General features: G+C 44.1%; 1 pseudogene; it reads right to left on the bottom strand.

Moving 5' to 3' along the window:
* Positions 1–5329: 5329 nt before the first annotated feature.
* Positions 5330–5447, bottom strand: LOC124557314 (annotated as a pseudogene).
* Positions 5448–26709: the final 21262 nt, after the last annotated feature.

Here is a 26709-nt window from a genome sequence, read left to right as displayed (position 1 = left end):
CACCGCTGCCAGCTGTCATGTACAGTGGCTACATTACGCCAAGTCTTTCTGCAGTGTCGCAGAAGGAATGTACAGCTTCTTGTGGCCCTATTACACTACCACGTTCGAACTCAGTGAGGTGCTGATAATGGCGTCTTTATCGCCTTAAGGCACTATTGACGAACGTTAACTCACTATGTCCCTCTCAAAGGTAACTAGCGCTCACGATCGTTACAGCGAGTATTAAAAGCAAACATGATTTGCACCTCATATTGGCGCTACTACCACCACTCTTATGCGACTGGCGCGAAATATGAATAGACATCATCTTTCAGATGTAGAAACATGCATACCAACTTTCGCTTATGTCGCACGACTCTTTCTTGACTTTGCGATTTTTTTCTGTCAGTGTGTTAAGGACCTTATCACAATGAACACTCAACCTATGAATTCTGTTCTCATAAAAATGTGCCACCTGATGATCCAACCCCAGCTCAGTGGCCATCTAGACGTCATAATCGTGTGGTAAAAATTTTAGAACGCCAGAACACAATGTAATCGATATCATCGTCCCTCAGTTTTTGCATTTCTGTAAGAATTCTTGAGTGATAACAGGTGTCCACCCACTTTGAACTTCCAAATGAAGTCTTAAAATGCCCTCACCAATGCTTCGCACATAGTTTTCTCCATAAACTTCAGTAATGTACCGACGAGTTTCGACTGGTTTCATGCCTTTTGTACACATAAAATGAATCATTGCATGAATTTCCAGTTAACTGGGGCATTTTAAATGAGTAAAAACAGAGATAAACATGAACTAACGCCCTTGTTATTGTTTTTGTGGATAACCACCAGATTCAGCCACTGACAGCACGTTGCCGGTCCCGAATTCAGCGCATTCACCGAAGACGGAACAGCGCCGTCTGGAAGATCAGTTTACGTCCTGCGAGCCTCCACCAAGAATCCCTCCAAACATCCCAACTGCTTTCCAGGTATAAGGGCGACTGCCAATAAGGCTGTTACACTACCTCATACGTCACTGTCAGACGCGTGTGTCAGTTTAGTGTAACGATTTCCTATAGTACATGTTTCATTATTGTTGAAGAACCATCATAAAGGATGATCCCAAGTATCTGACGAACGAAAGTAGCCTCGCCTCGTTATAGCCATACGGGGCATACGCTTCAATTTCCGACGAGAGGCCAAGCGGTTCTAGGTGCTTCAGTCCGGAACCACACGGCTGCTACGGTCGCAGGTTCGAATCCTGCCTCGGGCATGGATGTGTGTGATGTACTTGGGTTAGTTAGGTTTAAGTAGTTATAAGTCTATGGGACTGATGACCTCAGATGTTAAGTCCATAGTGCTTAGAGCCATTTGAACAATTTTGAACCGACGAGAGATTCGTGCACAGTGCCTTCCTACGAATTCTGGCCACTGAGTGCAGTTTCCCACGCAAACACTGCAAACGATTTCGTAACACATACTTTCACGCAGGTCTGTCTTCAGAAGCAGTGTACAGTGTAGATATTTTTTAGAGTGTTCGGTCGGAGTCTCTACGTAACGACATCTCTTTGTTAGGATATATCGAACCAAAATTCGCCCTATTTCAGAAGTTCTAATTTATAACTTTCAACCCAAGGAAGTTTATCATTACAATATGGAAAAAGTTGTACTTCTTAGTAAACAGCTGCTTTCACCAATAAAGTTATGGTTTGTTTAAGGGGATACATGTCGCTCAGTTACCTTGGTACAGTGTTAATGTGGACTGCGGAGTAGTTCAGTTTCTGCTGCTTATTAAACTAGTTGTGTTGCGTGGGATTCGTCCAGATGGACAAGCCCAAATACCACGCCGCTGTAAAATTCTTTGTTTGGTTGGTTGATCACCAACAGAAACTCACCTAAGGCTGTGGAGGGCCTATGAACGGTTTGCCCCTTCATTTTCTGTGATTAAGATAAAGGTATTGAGATTAACATGCAGGTCCACTTCTCTGTTCAAATAACCACCTGCAGGACTTTCCAAACATAGTGAAACAGGGTAAAATAAGAAGAAAATGCTCATAATTGTGCTGGGATATCTACGAGTAAACACGTATAAAGCAGTGATGCCATAGACATACCACGAGAACAAGTACGATTCATTTTAAAAGACTAGTTTAATAGCTACTGTGCTACACGTTTGCCGCGTTTGTTGAATTTAGAAGAAAGAAAATACAAAATTGAATATCTCGGGAACTTTTAGACCGTTTCAAAACTAATCAAATTTGTTTTAGGTCATAATTGTTTGTACTCTATCAAAAAATGCCCATTTTACCTGCCGGAGAGGGAATGGCCAGTGTTGTATGGCAAAGGGAAGGAATACTTTTTATCGTTTTCTTTGACATGGGCAAAACGTTAAATGGAAAATATTACGACATTTTTGTCCACTAACTGTATAAAAAAACTAATAGACGTAGTCTGGACTGTAAAAGAAAAAAAATAATCATATTTTATTATATCAACGCAACCACGTATGGAAGTGTTTCGGGAAAAGAAAAACTGAGATATTTGAAGTATCTTTATTGGGCACCTACCCTTTTCGCCATGTTTGGCTAACAGTGACACTATCTAACTCTAAAGAATTATCGTATATGGTAAATATTTTGAATCTGTTTCAGAGGTTATGACTGCCATAGATGGAAGTTTGGCAGACCTCCCTGTATCGCACCTCCGTATACAATGTACTCACTACTTTACTGATACTTTAACGTTACTTATCTGGCATCATAGTCATTCACCACTGGAAAGAGACTGGAGCTAAGGCTTTGTTTGTACTCCATCTGTTTCAGTCGAGGTGACAGACATATTACTTAGAATTTACCTGTGTCCTTTTCAAAGGATCCATTCCAGAATTTGCCTTAAGTGCTTTTGGTAAGTAGTGAGAAACCTTAATGTGAGTGTGGATTGCATGTCCAGTGTCTTACACTCCAATCCGTCTCTCTGCATATATTAACGAGAAACAGGACAATCTGCTTTACTTCTTTGGGTGTTACCTTAAATAGCTTTGTCAAATGACGCAAATCTTCCTTAAAATAGGCCATGGCTGGCTTCCCTATTCGTCCTTGACTAATACAATGTTGTCACGGATTTCTACCGACAGCGTTTTCGACAGGGCATTGTACAACTTAATAAACCGAAGGTCACATTCAAGTAATATGAGATGGGATGCTTTGTTAGCAATACGGCGGCCTTTCTGTAAACCACCATCTTGGTTGCAGTTCGTAACTTTAAAAGTGACTGGAGGCCATATGACCTCTTTTTTTATTTTTTATTTCTTTTTTGGCTCCTGGGGCGTTCCCATACCCCAATCCCAATAGAGTAATGTCAGTTATGAACATTACGACCGTAAAGAAAACACAATACCCAGACCCCGAGGGGAGAAAAATCTCCGAACCGGCAGGGAATCGAACTAGAACCCATTTGGTTAACAGTCGAGCGCACAGACCGCGAAGTTTCCGATGCGAAAGACGTGTTAAACAGTTAGAGAATTACATGAGATTAGAAATTGTATCTTATACCTGAGCATATCTTTATTCATTGTCAACGAGGTAAAACATATACAAGCTGCATGTTGTGCTACACGTGTTTTTCAGCACGTTGTAAGGTTGTTTTATCCGTTTCACTCATTCATCATGCAGTTTAAATGCAATCTGTGTACCAGAATGCAAGCATAAGCATCAACAATGTACGATTGACTTCAGTTTCCTACGAGGTGCGGCGTGTACTGTGTTCTGGACTTTTACTTAACGACGCCAGAGCAGCGCTTGGTATTGCCTCAGCCGTAGCCAATTTTCCATAGTCCAGCATTCGGTTTGTCTTCGACAGAGCCAGTTTTATAGAATTTCGCGAGTAGTTTCATGACCGCACTTCGAGTAACGTGCGGTATGACTAGGTGGCGTCGATTGAAATCCTTTGCGATAATACGAGTGCTCCTCTCACGTGATATCGAAAAATCGTTCAAATGGCTCTGAGCACTATGGGACTTAACATTGTGGTCATCAGTCCTCTAGAACTTAGAACTACTTAAACCTAACTAACCTAAGGACATCATACACATCCATGCCCGAGGCAGGATTCGAATCTGCGACCGTAGCGGTCACGCGGTTCCACACTGGAGCGCCTAGAACCGCACGGCGATACCGGCCGGCTTATCGAGATGATCTCAGTGCGTTCGGCTTGTGGTAGTGCCATCCGCTTTCAAGTCACGTGTAAGGAAGAAATATAAGTCCCTGCTCGAGAATGGATGAGGCTATGCTCAAATGAGAGGGCATCATTACATTTCTCGTTTAATTTTCTGCATGTTTAATATGTCGCATGACCACCTTTCTATTTGAAACTGCAAGTTGCATCCAAGATGGCGGCTGACAATACTGCCACCATTTTCGTAACATAGTCTTATAGGTTTTCCACCACTCTTATCTCATACTACTTTAAGTTTCCGTTTCTGTTTCTGTGTTAGAAGGGTGGTTCCACATATTTGACCCCCTTCTATTAGGTTTCCTTTATTTCCATGATAGGCTCCAGATATGACAGCTGAAGAAATAAAAACCATTAACAGTCGAAATATGTTGATAAAACCATGTGCAATTACATCAATAGTTCTAGGTAGTGTACAGAAAAGAAGATTCAGCGCTTTATGAAATCTCGAAGACCAATTTGCCACGAATGACAGCATGAAATTGTACTGCTTACACAATGAGACTTGGCAAATTTATTAAGTATCTCTATCAACAGCAAGAATAATACCAATGAAGCAAATATCACAATAACATTTTCGATTTATGTTTCATTAAAGGAAGTTCGTTCGTCGTGTTGGTAACATGAGATATTTTACTACTAAATCGATCTTTTATGTACTGTAGTGTGACACTAGGAACAACTGAAACGAGAAAATCAGCTCAGCAGTAGACGCGCGGAAAATGCTAGGAACAAAGTATAACCGCAGCCGTGAAGAAGGAAACGAGTAAGTTTCTGATACTCGGACTATTAGGGCAAGAAAACAACTTAGTACTGTGAAATACATCGGTGTTAAAGTGGTTTTCTTACGAAATGAACAGGCGGTAACAAATTCGTAATTATTATGAAGGATGTTAACTAAGCTAAACTAAACTAAACTCCGTCCGAACAGGCCTTGGAAGACCTAACGGTACCGACCGGCCGCAGTATCATGCACAGCCCACTCCATGCAGATATGGAGGGGCATGTAGTCAGCACACCGCTCTCCCGGCCGTATGTCAGTTTTCGAGACCGGAACCGCCACTTCTCATTCAAGTAGCTCCTCAGTTTGCCTCACAAGGGCTGAGTGCACCCCGCTTGCCAACAGCGCTTGGCAGACCGGATGGTCACCCATCCAAGTGCTAGCCTAGCCCGACAGCGCTTAACTTCGGTGATCTGACGGGAACCCGTGTTACCACTGCGGCAAGGCCGTTGGCGAAGGATGTTAGCAGGAGCTGAAACATATGGATCATAGGCAGAACTAAATCGATATACACGACATAAGGATTAACTCACAAACATCACAAGGATAAATGGAACGTCATCACTACGTATATAGAAACTGAAACGTGGATTGGAGTGCAATACAAGTGCAAAAATTATATAATAACACTAAATAGGATGATCAGGAAGATATAGAGACGTCGGGAGATCTGGTCTACAGTTGAAATTGGGCAGAGATTTGAATGCATCTAACTCAAACAAGGCAGGAAAAATAAGCGACACTTCCCCTAAGCTTTTCAGGTATTGGAGGCTACAAAAAACGTTTCAAACTCTTCTTCTTAAGTGTGGATAATCGGATGAACTGAATTATTTAGTTTGATGATTAAATGTGTGGAGATGCAAAGCTTACAGAGAGTCGGCTCAAGCAATTAAGATTTTTAATTTTTTTAAATTATTTTTTTGTTGCAGCTAGGTATTCTGGGTGAAGTAAAGTAGAAATTCAAGTCGTGGGAAAGAGAAAAATAAAAAAAGGAAAAGGGGTAAGGGAAAGAAGAAGAAAAGATGACCGTAAACTATGTGTCTCGATGAACGTACGCAGCGCGCATACAATTTCGGGTAGACGGTGGATTTATGAGAATGACTTTTGCCAGTGAAGTTTTTTTCGTTTTAGGAAATGATAAATAGACAACATCAAATGTACAATGCCTTTCTACGTTCTGATCCAACGTAGTGATGCAAGAAATAGCAGAGCTGGCCACTAGTGACAGAATATGTGCTTACAATTGCACTGCATCAAAGGCAAAGCGATTTATGGAGGCGTGTCAGCAACTTATAGCTGACAAAAACACAATAAATAAGATTTAAGTATGCGAAGAATACAAAGAATCTGACAAAACGTCTGATAACTTGACAAGCCCATACAGTTCTTTTGTAGTCCCAAGAGAGACATCGCGGCCAAGCGGGTTCCATTTAGGGGATACAGGACGGATCAATATGAGCAAATCCCGTCCATGTCTGCATGTTAGGAAGCGAATACCATTTTAGTCTTCAAAATCGCTTTGACAGGAGGCTTGTCCCATCTTTGTGCCATAGTGAAGAGGGTGTGACAACACGACCGGAGACAAGGATTCTCCAGCACTGTCAACACACAGGACCAATGACATGATCTAGATATAGCAAGCTGTAATCGGCTCCAATGAGATCTTCTGAAACAGGAGGCCGGGGGAGCAACACAGCGTGCTCTGCTGTATGCGATGTAGAGTAGCGGTTAACGTCGCCATGTGGAGTGCTACGGGTCTGCAGTTCAAATCTGATTACCAGCTCACATTCATTATTAAGTATTTATCACTTCTAGATAGTTTTCGAGATTTCTTACATTTGTAATGTTTGCATATTCTGCGCTATTCGAAATATATATAAACGGCAACACTCTTCATTTACGGGGCAATTCTGTTCTGTCTGTACATTGTTATCCGTAGTAAAAGTGCTTGAAGTTCTAAGTGTTACACTTCATTGAGGATCCTGTTTTCGGGTTTGAACTAGATAATGGTTCTGATGTGACAGTATTGCTTAGTTCTTAACCACTCCGCCAATTTTCTTGTGATTTCGAGTTTGGTCCTCCTCATTAGACGTATTATGAATCTCTAGTAACGCAGGATGTTTCCTGCTAGTATAATTTTACGTAATATGTGTAGTAGTTGAAATTAACAATAAGCCAAACAAATAAATGCAGGACGAATATCTATTCCAGAACTTCCGCACAAGCAACAGCAGCTAGACATTGTGTTACAGATTCCTTCGGCCGTACGTGCGGCGAACACTAGGTGATTCATTGCGCTGAGATGGAGGTAGACCGCTATTTGTTCCCCGCCTCAAAGGTCAGAGTGCCGCTAACGTTACATGGCAGCCCTGGTTCTCACTTGGAGTCGAGTTGTCAGACGTCTATTGCAAATTGATGTCGAGAAAAATCCCTTTCGTACTGTAAACTGAAAGCGAAATTTAATGTTTCTGTGTTAGGCATGTGACTGAGCGTGATTTTGGAACTGACGACACTTAAAACAATGCATTTAAGAAGCGACCGTTCCTACTATTCCCGCTACTATGTTTGTGTGGTAGCTAGTGATGATGAAGGTTCAATAGAAGTGATTAAGAAGTGAGAGAAACTAATACAAAATCATTCTGTGAAATTATGTGCAGGATGTCTGCATAGGAAGACAAACGCCTAACATGGAACACTTGTATTACAACCGTACTTTACAAGAAAGCATATGATTCGGGCAATACTTTGTCTTGCGTTAATAGATGCTGCAAAACTTTTTCATCAGGTTTCAACGTAATGTGTACTAACAGCTCTTGAGAAACAAGGCAGTGAAGACACTGGTTTGGCCTGTGATAGTATATTGAATGCCAAGAACTATATGCGCAACGTAGCTTCACGTTTGGTACTGGAGGTGCTGGGAGCGAATGCAAGGCATTTTTTCTATTCCATCACTCCCAATATATGTTGCGCTATATGTAAAGTTACATTGTGCGAAATGTACGTCATCGTAACAGCTTCCATTACACGCAACAGAAAGAGTCGCAGAAAGTGATCAGCAGCAGGCCCATAGCAAGCATTCAAGTCATTGAACTGGGAAAAATGAAACATCTGAGTTACCAATGTTCCGCCAACAAAGCTGTACTGTGTAACCCTAGAACAGATATACTTCATTGATGTGACTTAATAAAATAAATGTAAAAGAAGGCCTGAAAGTTAACTTTTCTTCGCTAAAGAACTATTGTGTTTTGACAAAGCCAGTAACCCGGAAGTGCTTTAACTGTCCGCGCCAGCACTTAAAACTGATATCCAGCTCTTGGAACGGAGGCCTCATACAAAAGTAAATTGTGAGGACGTATTGAATTAGTCAACCCTTGGCTGCAGAATATGACGGTCGCAGCAACTCTGCAAGCGGGCGTTGCATTATTCCGTAGCCAGCAGCAAAGTCAAACACAGCCACCATAACTGCGCCCCAGTCCGTCCACGGGGGCCTCAATATACCAGCCAGATATTGTCGCGGCTGGACTTGTTTATATCGCGCACCCAGGCTTTTATTATACTGTCGAGGCAAAAATTCTGTTGCACATAAACAGCAGTAAAACCTTTTCTCTTTCCAAAGTTTTCCTCTTAGGAGATGTGAAGTTTATTTTGTGCTAGTATTCAAGTTGATTAAATTTCGGTTTCAGTCCGTCAGTTTTACATCATCTGATGTGAAATGTCAACAGGTAATAAAATGAGCAACGGATCAGCAGCTCTCATGAAGATAATTTTTAATGTTATTTTTTATTGTAGAATAACTAAATTATAGCTTGGCGACCCCCGAACATGAGACGTACAATCAGTCTTGTTCCTATTAGTCTTCAGTTTGGTTTCAGTAGCCTGTAATTTTTTGAAAACACGCTATATAGCAGAAGAGATCATGAAAGGTAGCACGGTGCAAATTTATGACGTATTAATAATAAATTCTTCTCCCAGTCTCACCGAAATGGAGCACCAAAGCCGGGACTGGAATATCATAAGGCATAATATACAAAGCACAGTTTTAACAACGAAAGTGATTGCAATATGGTACGGAGTAGTTAATTATACAACTTTTATAACTGCGTAACGATACAGAATGAAACTACTGCCCAGCCCCCACTGGGATACTTGCCACGTGGTAGCCTGCATCGCACACATCTTCGTACTTAACGATCAAGCACAGGTGTGGCACTGAACATCACAAGAAACTCTCAGCGTTAAAAGAGAATCGTTCCTTGTATCATTGAAAATACTGATACCTTAGAGCTCGATTGGCGCATGTATTTAGGAGTAAAAGTAAATAGTTACAGCAGGGTGTCCCGAAACTTCACTTAGTGCACTGCTGGCCATTAACATCGTAACAAAGTGAACGTGACATGCAAAAAATTTCAAAATAACATGAAATGTACTACACTGCTCTGCAAAACTTAAGGACGAGCTACGTAAAGTAATATAACATATTAACTATTGGGCGAAAATCAATGAAAGTGCGGAAGCATACTGACTGAGATCTGCCAGTCGTGAATAGGAAGTTGGACGTCACACGGCGTGAGTTCAGCGCGATTGTAGCGCCAAAGGAGGCTGATGCCGCAACACGAGGCAGCTGAAGGAACGGGAAAATACAGCGTGTAGGACCAGCGAACAATTACGGGGTGCTGTGGAGGTGTTCTTCATTATCACGTGGGCTGACGACAACATCTGGATGACTTCACACGCAGAAGAATCATAGGGACACTGGAATTAGGACGAAGTGCGACGTGTGTAATCCAGGAGTTCAGTATTGCTCACACCATTGTTGGACTTGCATGGGGAACGTTCCGAACCGCAGAAACAGCTGACCTAAAGAGAAGACATGGTCTTCCACGATAAGCTATAACAGCAGATGGCCGCTTCATTGCGCAACAAGCAACAATGGGCCATGTCAAACAACGGGGCCCGCATCTCGTGGTCGTGCGGTAGCGTTCTCGCTTCCCACGCCCGGGTTCCCGGGTTCGATTCCCGGCGGGGTCAGGGATTTTCTCTGCCTCGTGATGGTTGGGTGTTGTGTGATGTCCTTAGGTTAGTTAGGTTTAAGTAGTTCTAAGTTCTAGGGGACTGATGACCAGAGATGTTAAGTCCCATAGTGCTCAGAGCCATTTGAACCATTTCTTTTCAAACAACGGGTGTAGTTGCAACCACATTTAACAGTAGTGAAAGATACGCAATACGATTTTGCATAGTGGCGCGGCGACTGCATTGTGGTGGCCTCTTTCCCCGACGACCAGCACGTTGTGTTCCTTTGGCACCCGCACTTGGCGGCGCCTTTTGCATAGGGACGGGACCATCGAGGACTGAGGTCGCGTGCCGTTCTCGTACATTCTGGACGTAATCTCATATGGTGAGAGGTGGAAATACGAGGAACATTTTCGAATACTATCGTCACGACCGCATCGAACATCGCTGGTGGAGGAGATCTTCGGACGAGAGTATATTCGGTGTATGGGCTGGGCTGCCCTTCCACCCGATTTCATCCCATCGAGCTCGTGCGGGATGCTTTGGCGAGACGTACTGCAACCCGTCCACAAGCACCAACGAAAAGAACGCCTTACCATTCTTGTGGGCTGCATGCAAACACGGTGCAGGGCATGCATTGCTGTCCGTGGTGATCACAAATACCTATTGAGAACCATGTCTGTCTTTTGTAATATCCAGGGGACCATCGTATATCACCATGACTTCAATTCATATACTGTCTTTGAATAAAAGCGTCATCCCTGTTCGTCTCATTGTGTATTTGTTTCAGTTCAAAAAAATGCTCAAATGTTTGTGAATTCCTAAGGGACCAAACTGCTGAGGTCATCGGTCCCTAGACTTACACACTACATTATCTAACTTGAACTAACTTATGCTAAGAGCAACACACACACACATGCCCGAGGGTGGACTGGAACCTCCGGCGGGAGGGGCCGCGCAATCCGTGACATAGTGTCGCAAACTGCGCGGCCACTCCGCGCGGATGTTTCAATGGCTCTGAGCACTATGGGATTTAACATCTATGGTCATCAGTCCCCTAGAACTTAGAACTACTTAAACCTAACTAACCTAAGGACATCACACAACACCCAGTCATCACGAGGCAGATGTGTTGTACAGATATGGGTGTTTTTACGCTTCCATAATAATTACTTCACTGTCAAGACGCTCCATTTTGACAGGTTATAAGATACAGAAAGATGGCCACAGTGACAATAATGCGAGGTTTTATAGTCTATCTGCATGCTCAACAGCAAACTACCGAGTCCCCCTGTCCCTCTACTCAACTGTGACATAAGTATCAGCTGCACACAGACTGTTTCACAAATTTGTACCGACTCTTCCGCACCGGGCTTGTCAAATCAGGGGCGACACATTGCGCAGACACGTCTGGAGAGTGTTAATTTTTCACTAAACGCGTTACACTATACGAAACGGAGTAATTAGGAACCAATGTAAATATCGCAAAAAGAAGCACACGAACAGAATTAACGTAATTCACAGGTCTGTCCACAGATTAGTGGTCATCACGTGCCGCCGTTCTTTCTGGAAGGCCGCTTCACCAAAATCAGATCATTAAAACGCAGTGTGATTGCTGCAGGTACGGCCAGTGTCCAGCGTGAACAACACCTGGAAGTCCGCGGGCGCGCGGCGAGCGGTAACGAGTCGTGTGGTGAGCCTCATTCAACAAACAGTGGCCTATAATGTCGACGTGAGTTCCCGCACTCCGAGCGAGGTGGCGCGTCCGGCAATCCTGATTTAGATTTTCCGTGATTTCCCTAAATCGCTCCAGGCAAATGCCGGGATAGTTTCTTTCAAAGGGCAAGACCAACTTCCTTCCCTGTCCTTCCCTAATCCGATGAGACCGATGACCTCGCTGTTCGAGCTCTTCCCCCAAAACAACCCAATCCAATTCCCGCACAAACGCGCATGAAAAACGCGTTCGTGTGGCCGTAGGCTAGACTTCGCAGTGTACCACTCGTCTCCCTACGTAAATATGCCGGCCGATAACGTTCATTGTCCTTCCCGGTAGTTACGTGGTCAGTGCAGCGGAATCGTAAACGGAGGGGTGTCGGTTTGATACCCGGCCGGGTCGGAGATTTTCTCCGCTTGGGAACTGGGTGTTTTATTGTTCTTACGCTCGTAACGTCGTATTTGACATTCCACTGTTACGAGGGCTTTTGAGCACGTTCCGAAAGCCAGTTATTAAAAAATGGTTCAAATGGCTCTGAGCACTATGGGACTTAACATCTATGGTCATCAGTCCCCTATAGCTTAGAACTACTTAAACCTAACTAACCTAAGGACATCACATAACACCCAGCCATCACGAGGCAGAGAAAATCCCTGACCCCGCCGGGAATCGAACCCGAGTTATTAAAAAAAAAAACAATAAATGAAATAAAATAAACAGGTATAATACGGCCATTCATCCAACGGTCAGCCAGTTTTGCACTCGCATGTGGTACTATTGTTTGCTGTTATTGATGTACTACGAACTACTGAGTAACAACCTTGCTTGGCATTTGGACTTTCTCTCAGGTCGCGATTCGGATTGTGTCTGTCTTTGCTCGGCCGGCCGATGTGTCTGAGCGGTTCTAGGCGCTTCAGTCTGGAACCGTGCGACCGCTACGGTCGCAGGTTCGAATCCTGCCTCGGGCATGTATGTGAGTGATGTCCTTAGGTTGGTTAGGTTTAAGTAGTTCCAAGTTCTAGGGGACTGATGACCTCAGATGTTAAGTCCCATAGTGCTCAGAGCCATTTCAATTTTTTTGTCTTTGCTCTTTGTCTGTTGACAGCATTGCGGTAAAGGTTTCCGCTTTGCATTGCGTTGTTTACGTAGGTTTCTTAGATCTTGCCCTTGTCTGTGTCCCGTCAGCTGAGTATAGTTGGGCTACCGCTTGGTGTCGTGTTTTCTTCCGCGGGCGGCCCTTCCTTCTTGCTACTTCAGGTGTTTCTCTCCTGAGTTCGGACGCTTGAGCTGACATCCGACTACTCTCGGATACAGCACTAACGATCACTTCTTTCTATAGAACTATCGCTTTCTTGGTGCTCATGTACTAGGTAACCGTTTGTCATCAAAAATAGTCACAAAAGTTTATATCTTCTTAAAACACACACAAAAAACTCATTCACGTAATTATCTTCCTGTCCCCACAATTTGAAGTTGGTATCCCTTGCATAGTGCTGTCACCCCTCTATACTCATAACTTCAGAGAAAAATGTTCAGCATATCGTGCTGAATAGCCTCCACAATAATGACTCACGTATTCTTTTCTAGCTTCAGCCTGTGCTACCTGAATTCAAACCTTACTCATCAGGAAGTTATCATTTAAATCAGCACCCGTCTTCCATTATTCTGACAACCTTTATCTCGTTCTTACACATTACATGCTACTTTGCATCTATCGCTACCACCCAGGTTGTAATTGTGGTACTTTTGACCTTGGCGTTCTGGCGATGCCACTGCGTGTAACACCAACAAACATTAGTTCGTTATCTTAGTCCTTCAGTTCACTAATTTGATCATATAATCACGTTATTTAACGTAAAAAATTCTTCTGCAGTAATTCCAGAACTGTGCAGCACCTATCGTCACGGTAATTTCATTATAACCTTCAGTTCCAGTGGAAATGTACTTCCATTAGTTTAGAATTTACGTTCGGCTTTCACGTACACTATCTGGTCAAAAGCATCCGGACATCTATTCGTGGACATTATTAATTGGGGTGTGTCCACTCGTCGCTTTCATGACGGCTTGAACTCCGTTGGGCGCAGCTCAAATGAGGTGTCTGAAAGTGATTCTTCAGCTTCTTCAGGCGTCCTTAATAACGAAATAGTTCACGCACGGCGTACGGATGTCAGGGTCCAACGGGCATAATTAATTCGGCACGCGAACATTTTACCATCACGAGTTCCTCTGCGACAACGTGACTGCGTGCCGATTAGTGTGCCTTTAGACACGGATATCTAGTCGTTCTCCTGTGAACGATTTCGTCAGGAATCTGAAAGTCTGTGGAGAGATGAAAGCCTCTCCTTCCTCGAGAACAGAAACCAGAGAAGATAGTTATGCTGGAGGCTGGGGGTCTCGAGAGAAGTCGACGTTCAAACTTTCGGCGGGCCAGCTCATTGCAGGAATGCTATTGTCCACAAATCAATGCCTCACAGGTACTGCTTTATGAGAGGGTGCATTGTCACGCTGGTACAGTCATCGTCTCTGAACTGTTCCTTTGCAGTACGATGTGAACAAAACTGTAAAATGTGTTCATACCCGTCCGCATTTATCTTTTTCTTAAGCGCAGTAGGAGTGCCACAGATTAACCACGGAAAACACTCCCATACCGGAACACCAACTCTTCTGTACTTCACTGTTGGCACGACACACGCTGACGGCTGACATTCTCCAAGCATTCGCCTAACCCAAATCCTTGCATCGGATTGCCCCACGGTATAGCGTGGTACACCAGTCCAAATCTTAGATTTCCAGTCATCCTATGCCCAGGGGTCGTCGCTCCCTGCTGTACCACTTTAAGCGTCGCTTATAATTGACTACAGAAATGTGTGCCTTTCGACGAGCTGCTCGACCATTGTACCCTATTCTTGATAAATCACTACATACAGTCATTGTACTGGACGAACTGCTGATAGCACTTTCGACCTTGCAACTGAATTCTTCCACTCATTTCATGCGATTCTTTACAACAGCCTTCCGCAATGCTCGAAGGTCCCTGTCCGTCTCTACATAGCGTCTATCTGGTCTTGGTTTAGCTGTGGTTCCTCATTCGCGATTAACCCTTCACAGTCACATCACCAACCGTCGACTTGGGCACCTCTAGAAGTGTTGAAACATTCCTGATGGATCTGTTATTCAGGTGAAATTTAATGACCAGCCCAGGTTCGAAGTCAATGAGCGCACCTGACAGACCCATTCTGGTTTTGCTACTTCTACGCTGGCGATGCAATATTCTCTCCTCTCCTTATAGTGGCGGGTCCGCCTCTCGTGTCGTCTAGTGGTCGATTGTGCATTACATGGCTTTGTCCAGAGTCTTTTAATGAGACAGTTGTCACAAACGTATGAAACAAAGTAAGACAAAAGAAAAAAGAACCTCAGTTCAGGAACGTAAAGGAAGAAAAGCGCCTGAAAACAATTCAGGCTTTCTGTTAACGTCAATCAATTAACTACTAGAGTACATTCCTAGACACAGAAATCACACATTTACTGATTTGACAAATCCACCTTTCTACCAAATTTATCCTATACCTGTCTGTATTTCTCTGGAAGCCTACGCTTACCATGGTTTATCCAAGCGAGTCTACTGCGGTGCTTCGTGTAATGTTCAACTACCATGTCATGAACCAGGGTACATATCACAGGTTTCGTAGGCTCATCGCTTGGCACTCTTCCTCAAAATACGCTGGCCTCCATTGCCAAATTAACTTCTTTAGGCATATCACTATAAGGAAAGAGCAAAGACGATAGGTACTAAAGTAGGAAAACCAGCAGTTCCAGTACACATAGGCTGCCACTAACTCATAATGACATTGCTTGAGTCACTGACGTTGGCGATACCTTCATAACGATTCAGAATGCTACAAACTCTGCTTTTACTTGTCCCATACCGCTTGTGATAACAGTGCAACTTGTCCGGTTTGTATGATCTTCACTGGATCGATCACGGGTTTGTGTTGTCCTCATCATTTCATCATCATCATCATTCGTGACACTGGCTAAATTGGACTGAGTGAGGAAATTGGACTGTGTGAAAAATTGTAACTTTGTATGGGCTCTGATAACCGTACAGTTGAGCGCCCATCAAACCCAAACATCATCATCACTACTGGACAGGTGGGAATCCATTCTTCAGTTGATAATGGTCTTGTGTGTGTGTGTGTGGGGGGGGGGGGGGGTGAAAAGTGGAGGAAGGCGGGGGGGGGGGGGGGGGAGGTTGCGTGGCATTGGGGTGCCAGTAGCAAGGGCACTGGTACGAACCTCAACCTACGAGTTGTGGCTGACGAACGAGCAAAGGCTGCCCAACAGATCGTGAACAGATGGATGGTCCGGCCACATGCTGAACCAATGACTAGACTGGATAAGTAGCAGGGTAGTGAGGCTGTCACTCCAGTTTTTACATCAAACTGATATGCAACTTAATTAAATTGATCAATAAACCACCCCCCACCTTCACCCACCACGGCCCAGCCCAGCCCCCGTACGCCCACCGTCGCTCCCAGATGACGTCTCATGTTTTTCTCAGCTGCACGTGTGCCCCAGCCTCCTCATCCCCCTCACTCCCTTCCCCCATCTCCCCAGCCCCTCCCCTTCCCACAACCTACCCTATTGGCAGACATTTAGAATTTTGGCGGGGAATTTCGAATTTTGGCTGGAATTTGTTTGACCTAGGGCTGTGCTGATATCCCACCCCACCCCCCCACCCGAGAAATGGCGGGAAATTAAAAATTGGAAGTACCCATTCCGGGACTCAAAACCTGGTGCTCCTGGATAAAAAGCCCAAGTGCACCCCCAACACATGGAAACTGTCCGGATGCGGGAGTGGAAGGTTGGGGTTAGTGTACTTTATTTAATTTGGTCCAGAAACTGACGCAAATATCGATTCTAATTATGTAATTAATCATAAAGATCGGTCCTAATTAGACAACTATATGCATAGCGCTGCACAAGGACAGCATAAAATTTCAATACAACTAAAAAAACTAACGAACCATACAATTGGTGTTATCCCACTGGCAAAAAAATTTGCGATACCACTCGAAAACTAATGACAGACACACTGAAACTCTACCCTACAACACCCACAAGCTGGTGGGAAAAAGGCAGTGGTGTTAGGTACTATCTTTACTCTTTTTGGCGGGAAATATGTTCAACTGACAAGATGCTGGTGTTGAACAGAGAGGAGTTTAAAAAGGTGTATTACCTGCAAGTATACAGCACTATCGTTGTTTGACATCAGAGTTCGCTACAGACGCCTACTAAAAATCACCCACCAGCCCAGCTAACTGAAGTCAATACATGCTATCACAGCTGATGGAAAAAAATGCGTCACAGTTCCAATTACGCCTTCGAAATTCTCATGAAAAACCAGCACTCATAATGAATGCGTCATAATGCAGCTCATGTACTGGGGAAAATTGTCGTCCCTAAAAGACTGCAAAGGGCGTGGTAGTTGAACTTGCATTCTCCTCGATGTACAATCACAAACTGCCGAAAATCGAGTCCCTCTCCCCTCTCTCCACCTACAGGGTGGCTGGACGGAGGGAGGGAGGTACTTCACCACCAGCCTCTCGGCTTGTGCTGGCCACTGTCCACCTTAAGTCGAAGGTCCTTGACCGACACAAAAGCAGGTATAGTTAACTAAACAATAGGAGATAAAAGAACGGCTGTCCCGAATGCATCTTGTTCATCTAAAGTATAGTGACACAGCCGCCTCTAATGGTTAGGGGGCACACCTGCGGTGATGAGCTGTCACAGTCTAGACAGGTCCCCAACACCTCCAATAGGCCTCTCTTTCTGTGATGGAAAACACTTTTGTTTTACATCAACTACTCTTTCTTGCAATATATTAAAAGTATTTCTCAGAATGACGGGAGCCCTTTGGAACAACAACGAAATTCTTGAGAACGATCCAGCTGGGATAGAGGGAGAGCCACAGTCTCGTAGGAAAGTTGCCTGCCGTTCTGCGCTGGTCTATTTAACATCAACTCGACTTCTATAAAAAAAAGCAACTATTAAAAAAAAGGATTCGCGCCAATAATAAATGTCCTCTTTCCACGAAAATAGACGAAGTCCATTTTCATTTAGTTTTATGACCAAATCGGTATAGTTTTTTTACGTTCGACTGCACTCGCATCTCATTATTTTGTGACGTCCAGCGAAGTGTACTACCACCGATCACAAATGATCAGCAGAGACATACCCACCCTGTATAAAAGCAGGAAAAAAAACTTCGACTATTTTGATGCAAAAACTAGCAACCACCGCAGAATGTCCTCGTTATTTAGAAATTAAATTGATCATGAGAGCCACTTTACATGGCGAGTAATTTATTTATTTATTTATTTATTGTTCTGTGGCCAGATTACATTCACCAGGTAGGTAAAATGGGAATCCGTGGAGGGAACATGATGTTCTTTTCGAGGAACACTATTGAGAAATGACATCTGAAGCTGATCAGAGAGGGATTCTACAGCCCACAACATACATTTCGCGTAAGGATAGTGCTATTAAAAACACGATCGTTATGACAAAGTTACCGTCACCCTGCATAAAAAGCGGTCTTGAGTCTACACACACGAGCCGCTGATAGTGTTATTCTTTCCGGTAGAAATGCTGTCTGCGATTTGGAATCAAGTCTGTCCAGTCAACCACTTACTTGCGTTGCATCCTGTAGAGACCTCTTTTAATGATTACAGCCACTGGTGAATCATATTCGTGGCACTCTTATATCTCGGATTGAGCCCTCACCTTTTTGGAACCTATCTACTAAGGATCCCATACGTCAGAAACTCAAGCACTGTTTTTTAGACAGTCCCTCTGCATCTTGTAACTGCACCTAAGTCTATGCGCCCCCCTCCCCCCCCCCCCCCCCCCCCCACGCCTATCCACGCAGCTTACTTATGTGATCGCCCCAATTTAAGTCTGACCTGTACGGAAGTCAGAGAGCACTATATCTAAGACCTTCTGCATCCTGTAGAGAAATGGACGAGCTGAGTTAATGCGACAGGAGCGTGTGTCGACTACTCAGTAGAAATGGGAACATGATGTCATATCTCCACCAACCATGTACGTTTCTATATACGAACATAGTAACTGTTATCGAAAGAACAGATGCCATTTGATGACCGTGCAGCTTCTCTAGAATAAATGATAATTAATTAAAAACCTCAGCTGCCGACAGGTGTTGTTGATAGACCTCGATTGGGACATCTGAAAATGTGTGCCCCAACCGGGACTCAAACCCACGATCTCCTGGTTACATGGCAGATGCTCTATCCATCTGAGCCACAGAGGACACAGATGAATAGCCCAACTGCAGGGACTTATCCCTTGCACGCTTCCCATGAGACCCACATTCCCAACTGTCCACAATCTACATACGTAATGGGTAAATATCTATTAGGAGCATTACGTATGTGGATCGTGGACAGTTGGGAATGTGGGTCTCATGGGAAGCGTGCAAGGGATAAGTCCCTGCAGTCGCGCTATTCATTTGTGTCCTCGGTGGCCCAGATGGATAGAGCGTCCGCCGTGCAAGCAGGAGACCCCGGGTTCGTGTTCCAGTCGGGGCACACATTTTCAGCTCTCCCAATCGAGGTATATCAACAACACCTGTCGGCAGCTGAGGGTTTCAATGAATTATCAATTATATGCGTTTCTTGTTGGGAAAATTAGGACGACTCAGCATCGAAGCAGATCCACGTCCCTCACAATCCATTCACATCTATCACACACAAATTCTATCATCGTTATTCTGTACCATCCAGCAGAGAAATACTACGAACTATCTGCTTGCTGGCATCGAGCACATGTAACGATCGTATTAAATATACAGGTTTTGATCCACTGCCCAGACCAGTGTAAAGTTGCATCGCCTGTACTATAGGAGGATGACCGTATCCCACAAACTATACAATAAGTCGTAAGAGACTCTCTCTGTGATCCTGTGTCGTTGTATGAAACATTGCTTTTTCTGTTGTAACACGCTTTGTACACTGTCATCTATTTTGTTTTTCTCCCACGACTTCGAGGTCTGTGTCAGGTTCTAAACTGACATTAACACATTCTGATCCTCTGCTTCTCGCAGTAAACTAGAGGTTGCACAGTGTAAATCATGTTGCTACTGCTGCTACTATAACACACCACACACACTGGATGATTTTAAATAAAAGACAGTTACAACATATGGAAACCGGAAGAGTTTGGTGGCATTGTGGAGAGATTCCAAACTGCTGTCCGAAGGTGATTGACGACATCTACATTTAAACTCATCTGTCACAGTGATGGAATAGCTAATGGCTCTGCGTTCCGTTTCTACTGATTCATCATATTGCAATCTTGTAATCGATCACTGTTTCGGTGCTAACCATCCCCAGAAGATGTTGTCCCTCCACCAAAACTATTTCTCTATCTCAGACAAGCGATGTCAGTCAATCATTATGTGGTACCACTGGACGGATGGGGTGGAAAAGGCACCATCGATGCACTGTAATAATAAGTATCATAGTTGATCGTGCGAACAATTTTAGCAATTTTACAGTAATTTCAACACCGACCAGTGATGCGACAGAACGTTTCTCAGTTTCTTTATAATCACTAAACCGTCCCTTCTCTACTTTGCGAGTATCGTTGCGAATGTAGAATGTGCAGTATGTCCATTCATTGTTAATTCTCGAACATATACATCATTAAAGTATACGAGACAGTGCTCATATTCTAGCACCTCGAACATAGTGCATAATTTACGATCTATCTCTATGCGGATGGGAGTCATAGAGCATTCTCTCAGTCTTAGGATAAAATTAGAGACTGAACGACCACCTCGCACTGCCTCTGACCAACCCAACCAGCAGTACCGTTACCGATTTAATCTGCAGCTGACCGGAAGTAGTCTGCTACATTCTGCGTCTCGTGGATGAATGGAGCTTGCCGACTCATCTTCCAATCAAGTGCACAAGATTTCTCCAGACACACCCATGTCAAGAAGGTTAGCACCCCTTAGCTGTGTATACTAGTATATTTGAAAGTGCAGTGATGTAATAGCAGATGGTTAAGAAGAACAAGAAACGAGTAGTTTCTTTATGCATGATGGAGCTCCAGACAGATGGAGTTTGAAGCGTTTTACGTAAATCAATTACGCTATCAATTTTAAAGTATGTTTCTAGTGTCTGGGATCAGTACCGGGAGGGTATTGGTAAGAGGGAACCGAAACACACACACCCCCAAGTTTGCACAGTTCTGCACTCAACACAGGCTGTAATGTTAGCTCACTTCAGCTTCTGACCTATCAAAAAAATGGTTCAAATGGCTCTGAGCACTAAGGGACTCAACTGCTGAGGTCATTAGTCCCCTAGAACTTAGAACTAGTTAAACCTAACTAACCTAAGGACATCACAAACATCCATGCCCGAGGCAGGATTCGAACCTGCGACCGTAGCGGTCTTGCGGTTCCAGACTGCAGCGCCTTTAACCGCACGGCCACTTCGGCCGGCTCTGACCTATCAGTCATGTCGACTGTAGCACTGTTATCATTCCAATGTAAGAAATATATTTTTAGCGCATGTCATACATCCTTCCTGCAGGTTTCTCTACGATAAACTATGGTAACAAACTGTAAAATGGAAAAACCACTTCCTTAAAATATCGATTCTGTGTGATACGTGCACAATGTACCATTAGAGGTGGCTGTGTCACTATACTTTAGATGAACAAGATGCATTCGGGATAGCCATTCTTTTATCTCTTATTGTTTAGTTATCTATACTTGCTTTTGTGTCAGTGAAGGACCATCGACTCAAGGCAGACAGCGGCCAGCACGTGCTGCGAGGCTGTTGGTGCAGTAGCTCCCTCCCTCTGCCCATCAACTCTGTAGGTGGAGTGAGGGGAGAGGGCCTCGATTTTCGGCAGTTTGTGATTGTACATCGTTAAACGCACGTTTAACTACCATCCCCTTTGCAGTATTTTAGGACGACGACTTTGCCCAGTACATGAGCTGCATTATGACCCATTCATTATGAGTGCTGTGTTTTTCGTGAGAATTTGGAAGTGTAATTAGAACTGTGACGCATTTTTTCCATTAGCTGTGATAGCATGTATTGTCTTCAGTTAGCTGGGCTGTAGGGTGATTTTTTAGTAAGCGTCTGTAGCGAACTCTGATGTCAAACAACGATAGATAGTGTACGCTTGCAGGTAATACGCTTTTTAAACTCCTCTCTGTTCAACACCAGCATCTCGTCAGTTGAACATATTTACTACCAAAAACAATAAAGATAATTCCTAACACCACTGCCTTTTTCCTGCCAACTTGTAGGTGTAGGGTAGAGTTTGAATGTGTCTGTCATTAGTTTCGAGTGGTATTGCGAAACTTTTTGCCAGCAGGATAACACCAGTAGTCTGGTATCGTTAGTTTTTTAGTTGTATTGCGATTTTATGCCGTGCTTGTGAAGCACTTTGCATATAGTTGTCTAATTAGGACAGATCTTTGTGATTAATTACGTAATTGGGATCGATCATTGCGTCAGTTTCCTGACCAAAATAAATAAAGCACACTAACCTAACCTTCCTCTCCCGTTGTTGGGGGTGCACTTGGGCTTTCCACTTAGGAACACCAGGGTTTGAGTCCCAGGTAGGGCACCGCCATTTTTAATTTCCTGTCAATTCCAAGTGCCCCTGGTGGTTTAATTGTTTTAGGGAGTGCGCTTGAGCTTTCCACCCATCAGGACGGCCATAATTCGAAATTCCAACCAAAATTCAAAATATCTGCCAATAGGGTAGGTTGTGGGGAGGGGAAGGGGTGGGAGAGGGGGTAGGTGGGATTGGGATGATGGGCCTGGGGCGCACGTGGAGCTGAGAAAAACACTTGATGTCATCTGGGGGTGGGGGTGGACGTGCTCGTGGGCTGGGGTGGGCTGGGATTGGGTTATTAATTGATCAATTTAATTAATTTTCATACCAATTTGATATAAAAAGTAGAGTGACACCCCCACTACCCTACTACTCGGATAGTGTCGCCAATGGATACCTGGGCCACACGGTAGCCGTCTGGTCACAGCAGCTGCCGGCTCGATCCTTTGGTGGATGATTGAGCAAATATAAATAGCACCTCAGTTACTGTATTTTTGACAGCACCACGTATTGAGGTTGGCTCTGGCGACCATGCGCTGAATTTCTGCAAGATCGTCGCAATATGGGCAGGGGTCAGTGCTCCAGTAAAATCGTCAACTGTGAGGAAACTACAGCAGTAGGCAGTGAAAGTACGTCGTACTCTCATGCCGTAACAGCTGTCATAATCTGGGAGTAACTGTGTATTCACAAAGGATATTATCAGGCCAAGAAAGAGTCTTAGAACTGGTGTGTAGTATTGCTCTGGTTGGGCTCTGCCCGTGTGAGGAGAAATGAGGAGCTACTTGACTGAGAAGTAGTGGCTCCAGTCACGAAAGCTCACAACGGCCAGGAGAGCGGTGTGCTGACAACTTGCCCCTCCCTATACACATCTAGTAACGCCTTTTGGTTCAGGATGACACGGCGCTCGGTAGATAGCATTGGGCCCCACGAGACCTGTTCAGAATTATTTTAGTGTAGTATTTCCATTGCTCTCATCTCGAAATGCAGTGTTACTCACAGGATTTGTAGTTAATAACGTGGACTCACTCAAAAGGGACAGCAGCATTCACTCAGTGAACAAGAGGCACAGAAACGAACTACTTTTGTATAATAATTCCCTCACAGAAACGTGGACACGGTTCTGCAGACACTCTAGCGTCACATACAGAGGCTTATTGTTTCTTTAAAACAGCATCTTACATCGCCTTCGGCAGACCTATTTTATTTATACAAAGTGGCAATTTAGACTTTCTCGCCAGTCATAAATAGTAAAGATGTCATAGAGCATTGTTGGCTGGGATAATCCCCCGAATGGATTCAGCTGCCTGTCGGAAAGAATGTTCTCCCTCCGCCGACATTGGCCCCATTCTTCGCGTATATGCGATAGTTCGGTCGTCTGTGTACCTGCAGAGTGTTGGTGAGTGTAATGGTTGCTTGTGTATTGTGGTGTTATGTTTGTGTTGCATGATGATGACGGCGATGAGAGAAGGGAATGGGTGAGGCCCAGTGCCAGCTAATAGCCTACTCCTGACGAAGAGTAGCAAGGGAGCGCAGAGATGAACGTCCACATTCGACACACAGATCACCATCAACACTGTCACATGCTCTCGCTTCATGAGACGCTGCAAAGAGGTTTGGAATTTAATCAAGAACATCGGTGCGAAGACTTGTGATCAGAAGTCTTAAGCCGTAACCTCTCCTCTTCTTACCGGCCAAATACTGCCAGTGAAAACTTCATCCACAACCATAATTCGAACCGGCTTTTCTCAAAATCGAGTGCTATCGTACATGCTGACTTTGTTGGTGACTTAGGCTATCGAAGCGGGTTCACAAGTAGTAATCAGCTATCAACGTAAATATTCGGGGTAAATGTTACTCCACATGATTTTTATATGGATGTCAAATCGTAATTTTCTCCATAGCTTGGTGTCAACAATGGCCAATGGCACATATACAATTGGGTAATTAATTACTGGACATTTGATGGTGCAATTTCCTTACTACTGTGAATGACCTGATATTACACGTGTGAATAAATAAAACAGCCCATACAAAGACATCTAAACTAATTTAAACTGTTATGCAAGTTTCACTCCATTAAGTGTTTGACAGAAATGAATGAAAAAGCGATTAACCCGAGATATCCAAATGTAAACTGCTATTTCCTTGCACCCAGTGAGATGCAAAAAAGTTTACGTAAGAAATATTTAGATTCTTACAAGCTGCAAATATTCATTATGTGCTGAAGAGTAGAGCATTTCATGGGCCTCACACAGTGATAATTCCGATGGTATCAACGTTACAATAGGGGGTGATCAAAAAGTTACAGTTCGAAGGAAAATAAATGAAAGTTAGCGTGATTTGTTTGTGAATATATCTAAGAAACTTTTAAATAAGTTTAGTAATTTTTCTTTTCGTAGTTTTTATGCAAACTGTTAGTCTTGTAAGACAATCTCAAGCTCTTCGTATACACCGCGCGGAGAAAAGATGCGTTACCTTAAAGCACAGTGTCACTTTATTAACAAGTGATGTGACAATCATTGCAGTAGTAGTACCTGATAACAAATTCAGACCAAATGAAACACACATGCAACAGGACAGGGTGCCCAAGCAGCCGCAGCAGTACACAGTATACCCACTCTGGTGACAACTGAGGCGAATATTCCCGTACGCAAAATATGACAAAGGTGCCGAGTGGCAACCTGCGAAATACTACTCAAGTATCATGCATATTTTGTTTGCAATTCGGTAAAGTTGCTGTAGACACTGGGGAACGAGTAAGTTCACACACCACAATGTCCCCTGCGTGTCCAACTGGCGAGATATCTGGTGGTCCTCCTTGGTCAGGGCATTTGTTGTACACCACGAAGAGCACGTTTCATAGCAACAGTCGTACGAGGACGTTCACTGTCCTGCTGAAGGAGTACATTACCTTCCTGCTGAAGAAATAGCAGTAGCACGGGAATAAGAGCATGTGCTATGTAGCGGGCACTGGTTATGCTACTCTGTAGGAAGACCGGATGTGACTGCGAGCCTTAACTGATGGCTCCCCACACCACGAAGCCTGGGATGGACCTGTGTGTCGTGGGCGAATGCATTCCGAAATAGGCCGATACCAGGTCTAATCTGCAAGCGTGTACATCCATCACTCGCATGCAGACATAAACTACTCTCATCACTGAAAACAGCAGAGTGCCATTCCACTCCTCAGTCGATTCTTTTACGCCGTCAGAGTTTCCCTGATTGGCGGTGTCAGAAGTTGCCTGGCCAGAGGCACTTGTGATATTATACCCTCCGCAAGCAGGCAGTTCCCAATTTGCCCTTGGTGACACAGTAGGCGTGACATGTTCCCTGATATCTTCCCTGAGTGATGTTCGGTCGGCCACCGCTGCTCGTACATTGCATCGATCTTGACGTGTATATTTTCTGTACGGACGTCCAGAACCTGGTCTACGGGTGCGAGAGCGTTCCACAGGCCACTGCCGAAAGCAGTGACAACCAGCCCGTGCATTATGCCAAACATTTGGAGCATCCTGTCGATGCGTCCATCCAGTTTACTGCAGGCTAACAATTCGACCCCGTCAAACCTGAAGTTGTTCAACAGAAGCATGCACTCGTCGGCGGGGCATGGTTGAACACTGAAATAAATGTTACTGACACTGTTCACCTCTGAACTCTGCACAGTTACTGCTTGCAGAGTCAAAACAGAGGACCCACAGAGAGGCCTCCTGAGTTCCATCTGATCGCCAATGGCGGTGACTAATGGTTCAAATGGCTCCAAGCACTATGGGACTTAACATCTGAGGTCATCAGTCCCCTAGACTTAGAATTACTTAAACCTAACTAACCTAAGGACATCACATACTTCCATGCCCGAAGCAGGATTCGAACCCGCGACCGTACCAGCCGCGTGGTTACGGACTGAAGCCCCTAGAACCGCTCGACCACAGCGGCCGGCCGTGACTAATGAATCACTAACACTTCAACAGTTGAGTATGAACATACGATTCGCTGGTGCCACGGAACAGAGTTCTTGAAGCTGCTGCATTTTTTTCGGCAATGTAGGTCCATCTTATAACCTTTCTTTCAGTTATGAAATATTTTCAAGTTCCTGTTTGTGATTTCTAATTTATGTCCAGCATATAAAAGATGATTATAAGATGTTCATTGAAACAAGTAGCGGTGTTTTAAATTAAAGTAAAAGTGAATGAAGTGGTAAATCAATGATTTTTGTGTGAAAACTCGTACCTCACATCTCTTAATTGTCCCATCGCCAAGGAATCTGTCTCCCCTGGTGCGGTGCCCCGATATTTTCCAGGCTTTCTCTTACGGTGCTTTTTGCGCAGTTGGT

This window comes from Schistocerca americana, chromosome X (assembly GCF_021461395.2).
Source record: "Schistocerca americana isolate TAMUIC-IGC-003095 chromosome X, iqSchAmer2.1, whole genome shotgun sequence".
Classification (NCBI taxonomy): domain Eukaryota; kingdom Metazoa; phylum Arthropoda; class Insecta; order Orthoptera; family Acrididae; genus Schistocerca; species Schistocerca americana.
Note: the sequence above shows the minus strand (reverse complement) of the source record. Positions and strands in the feature narration are given on the sequence as shown.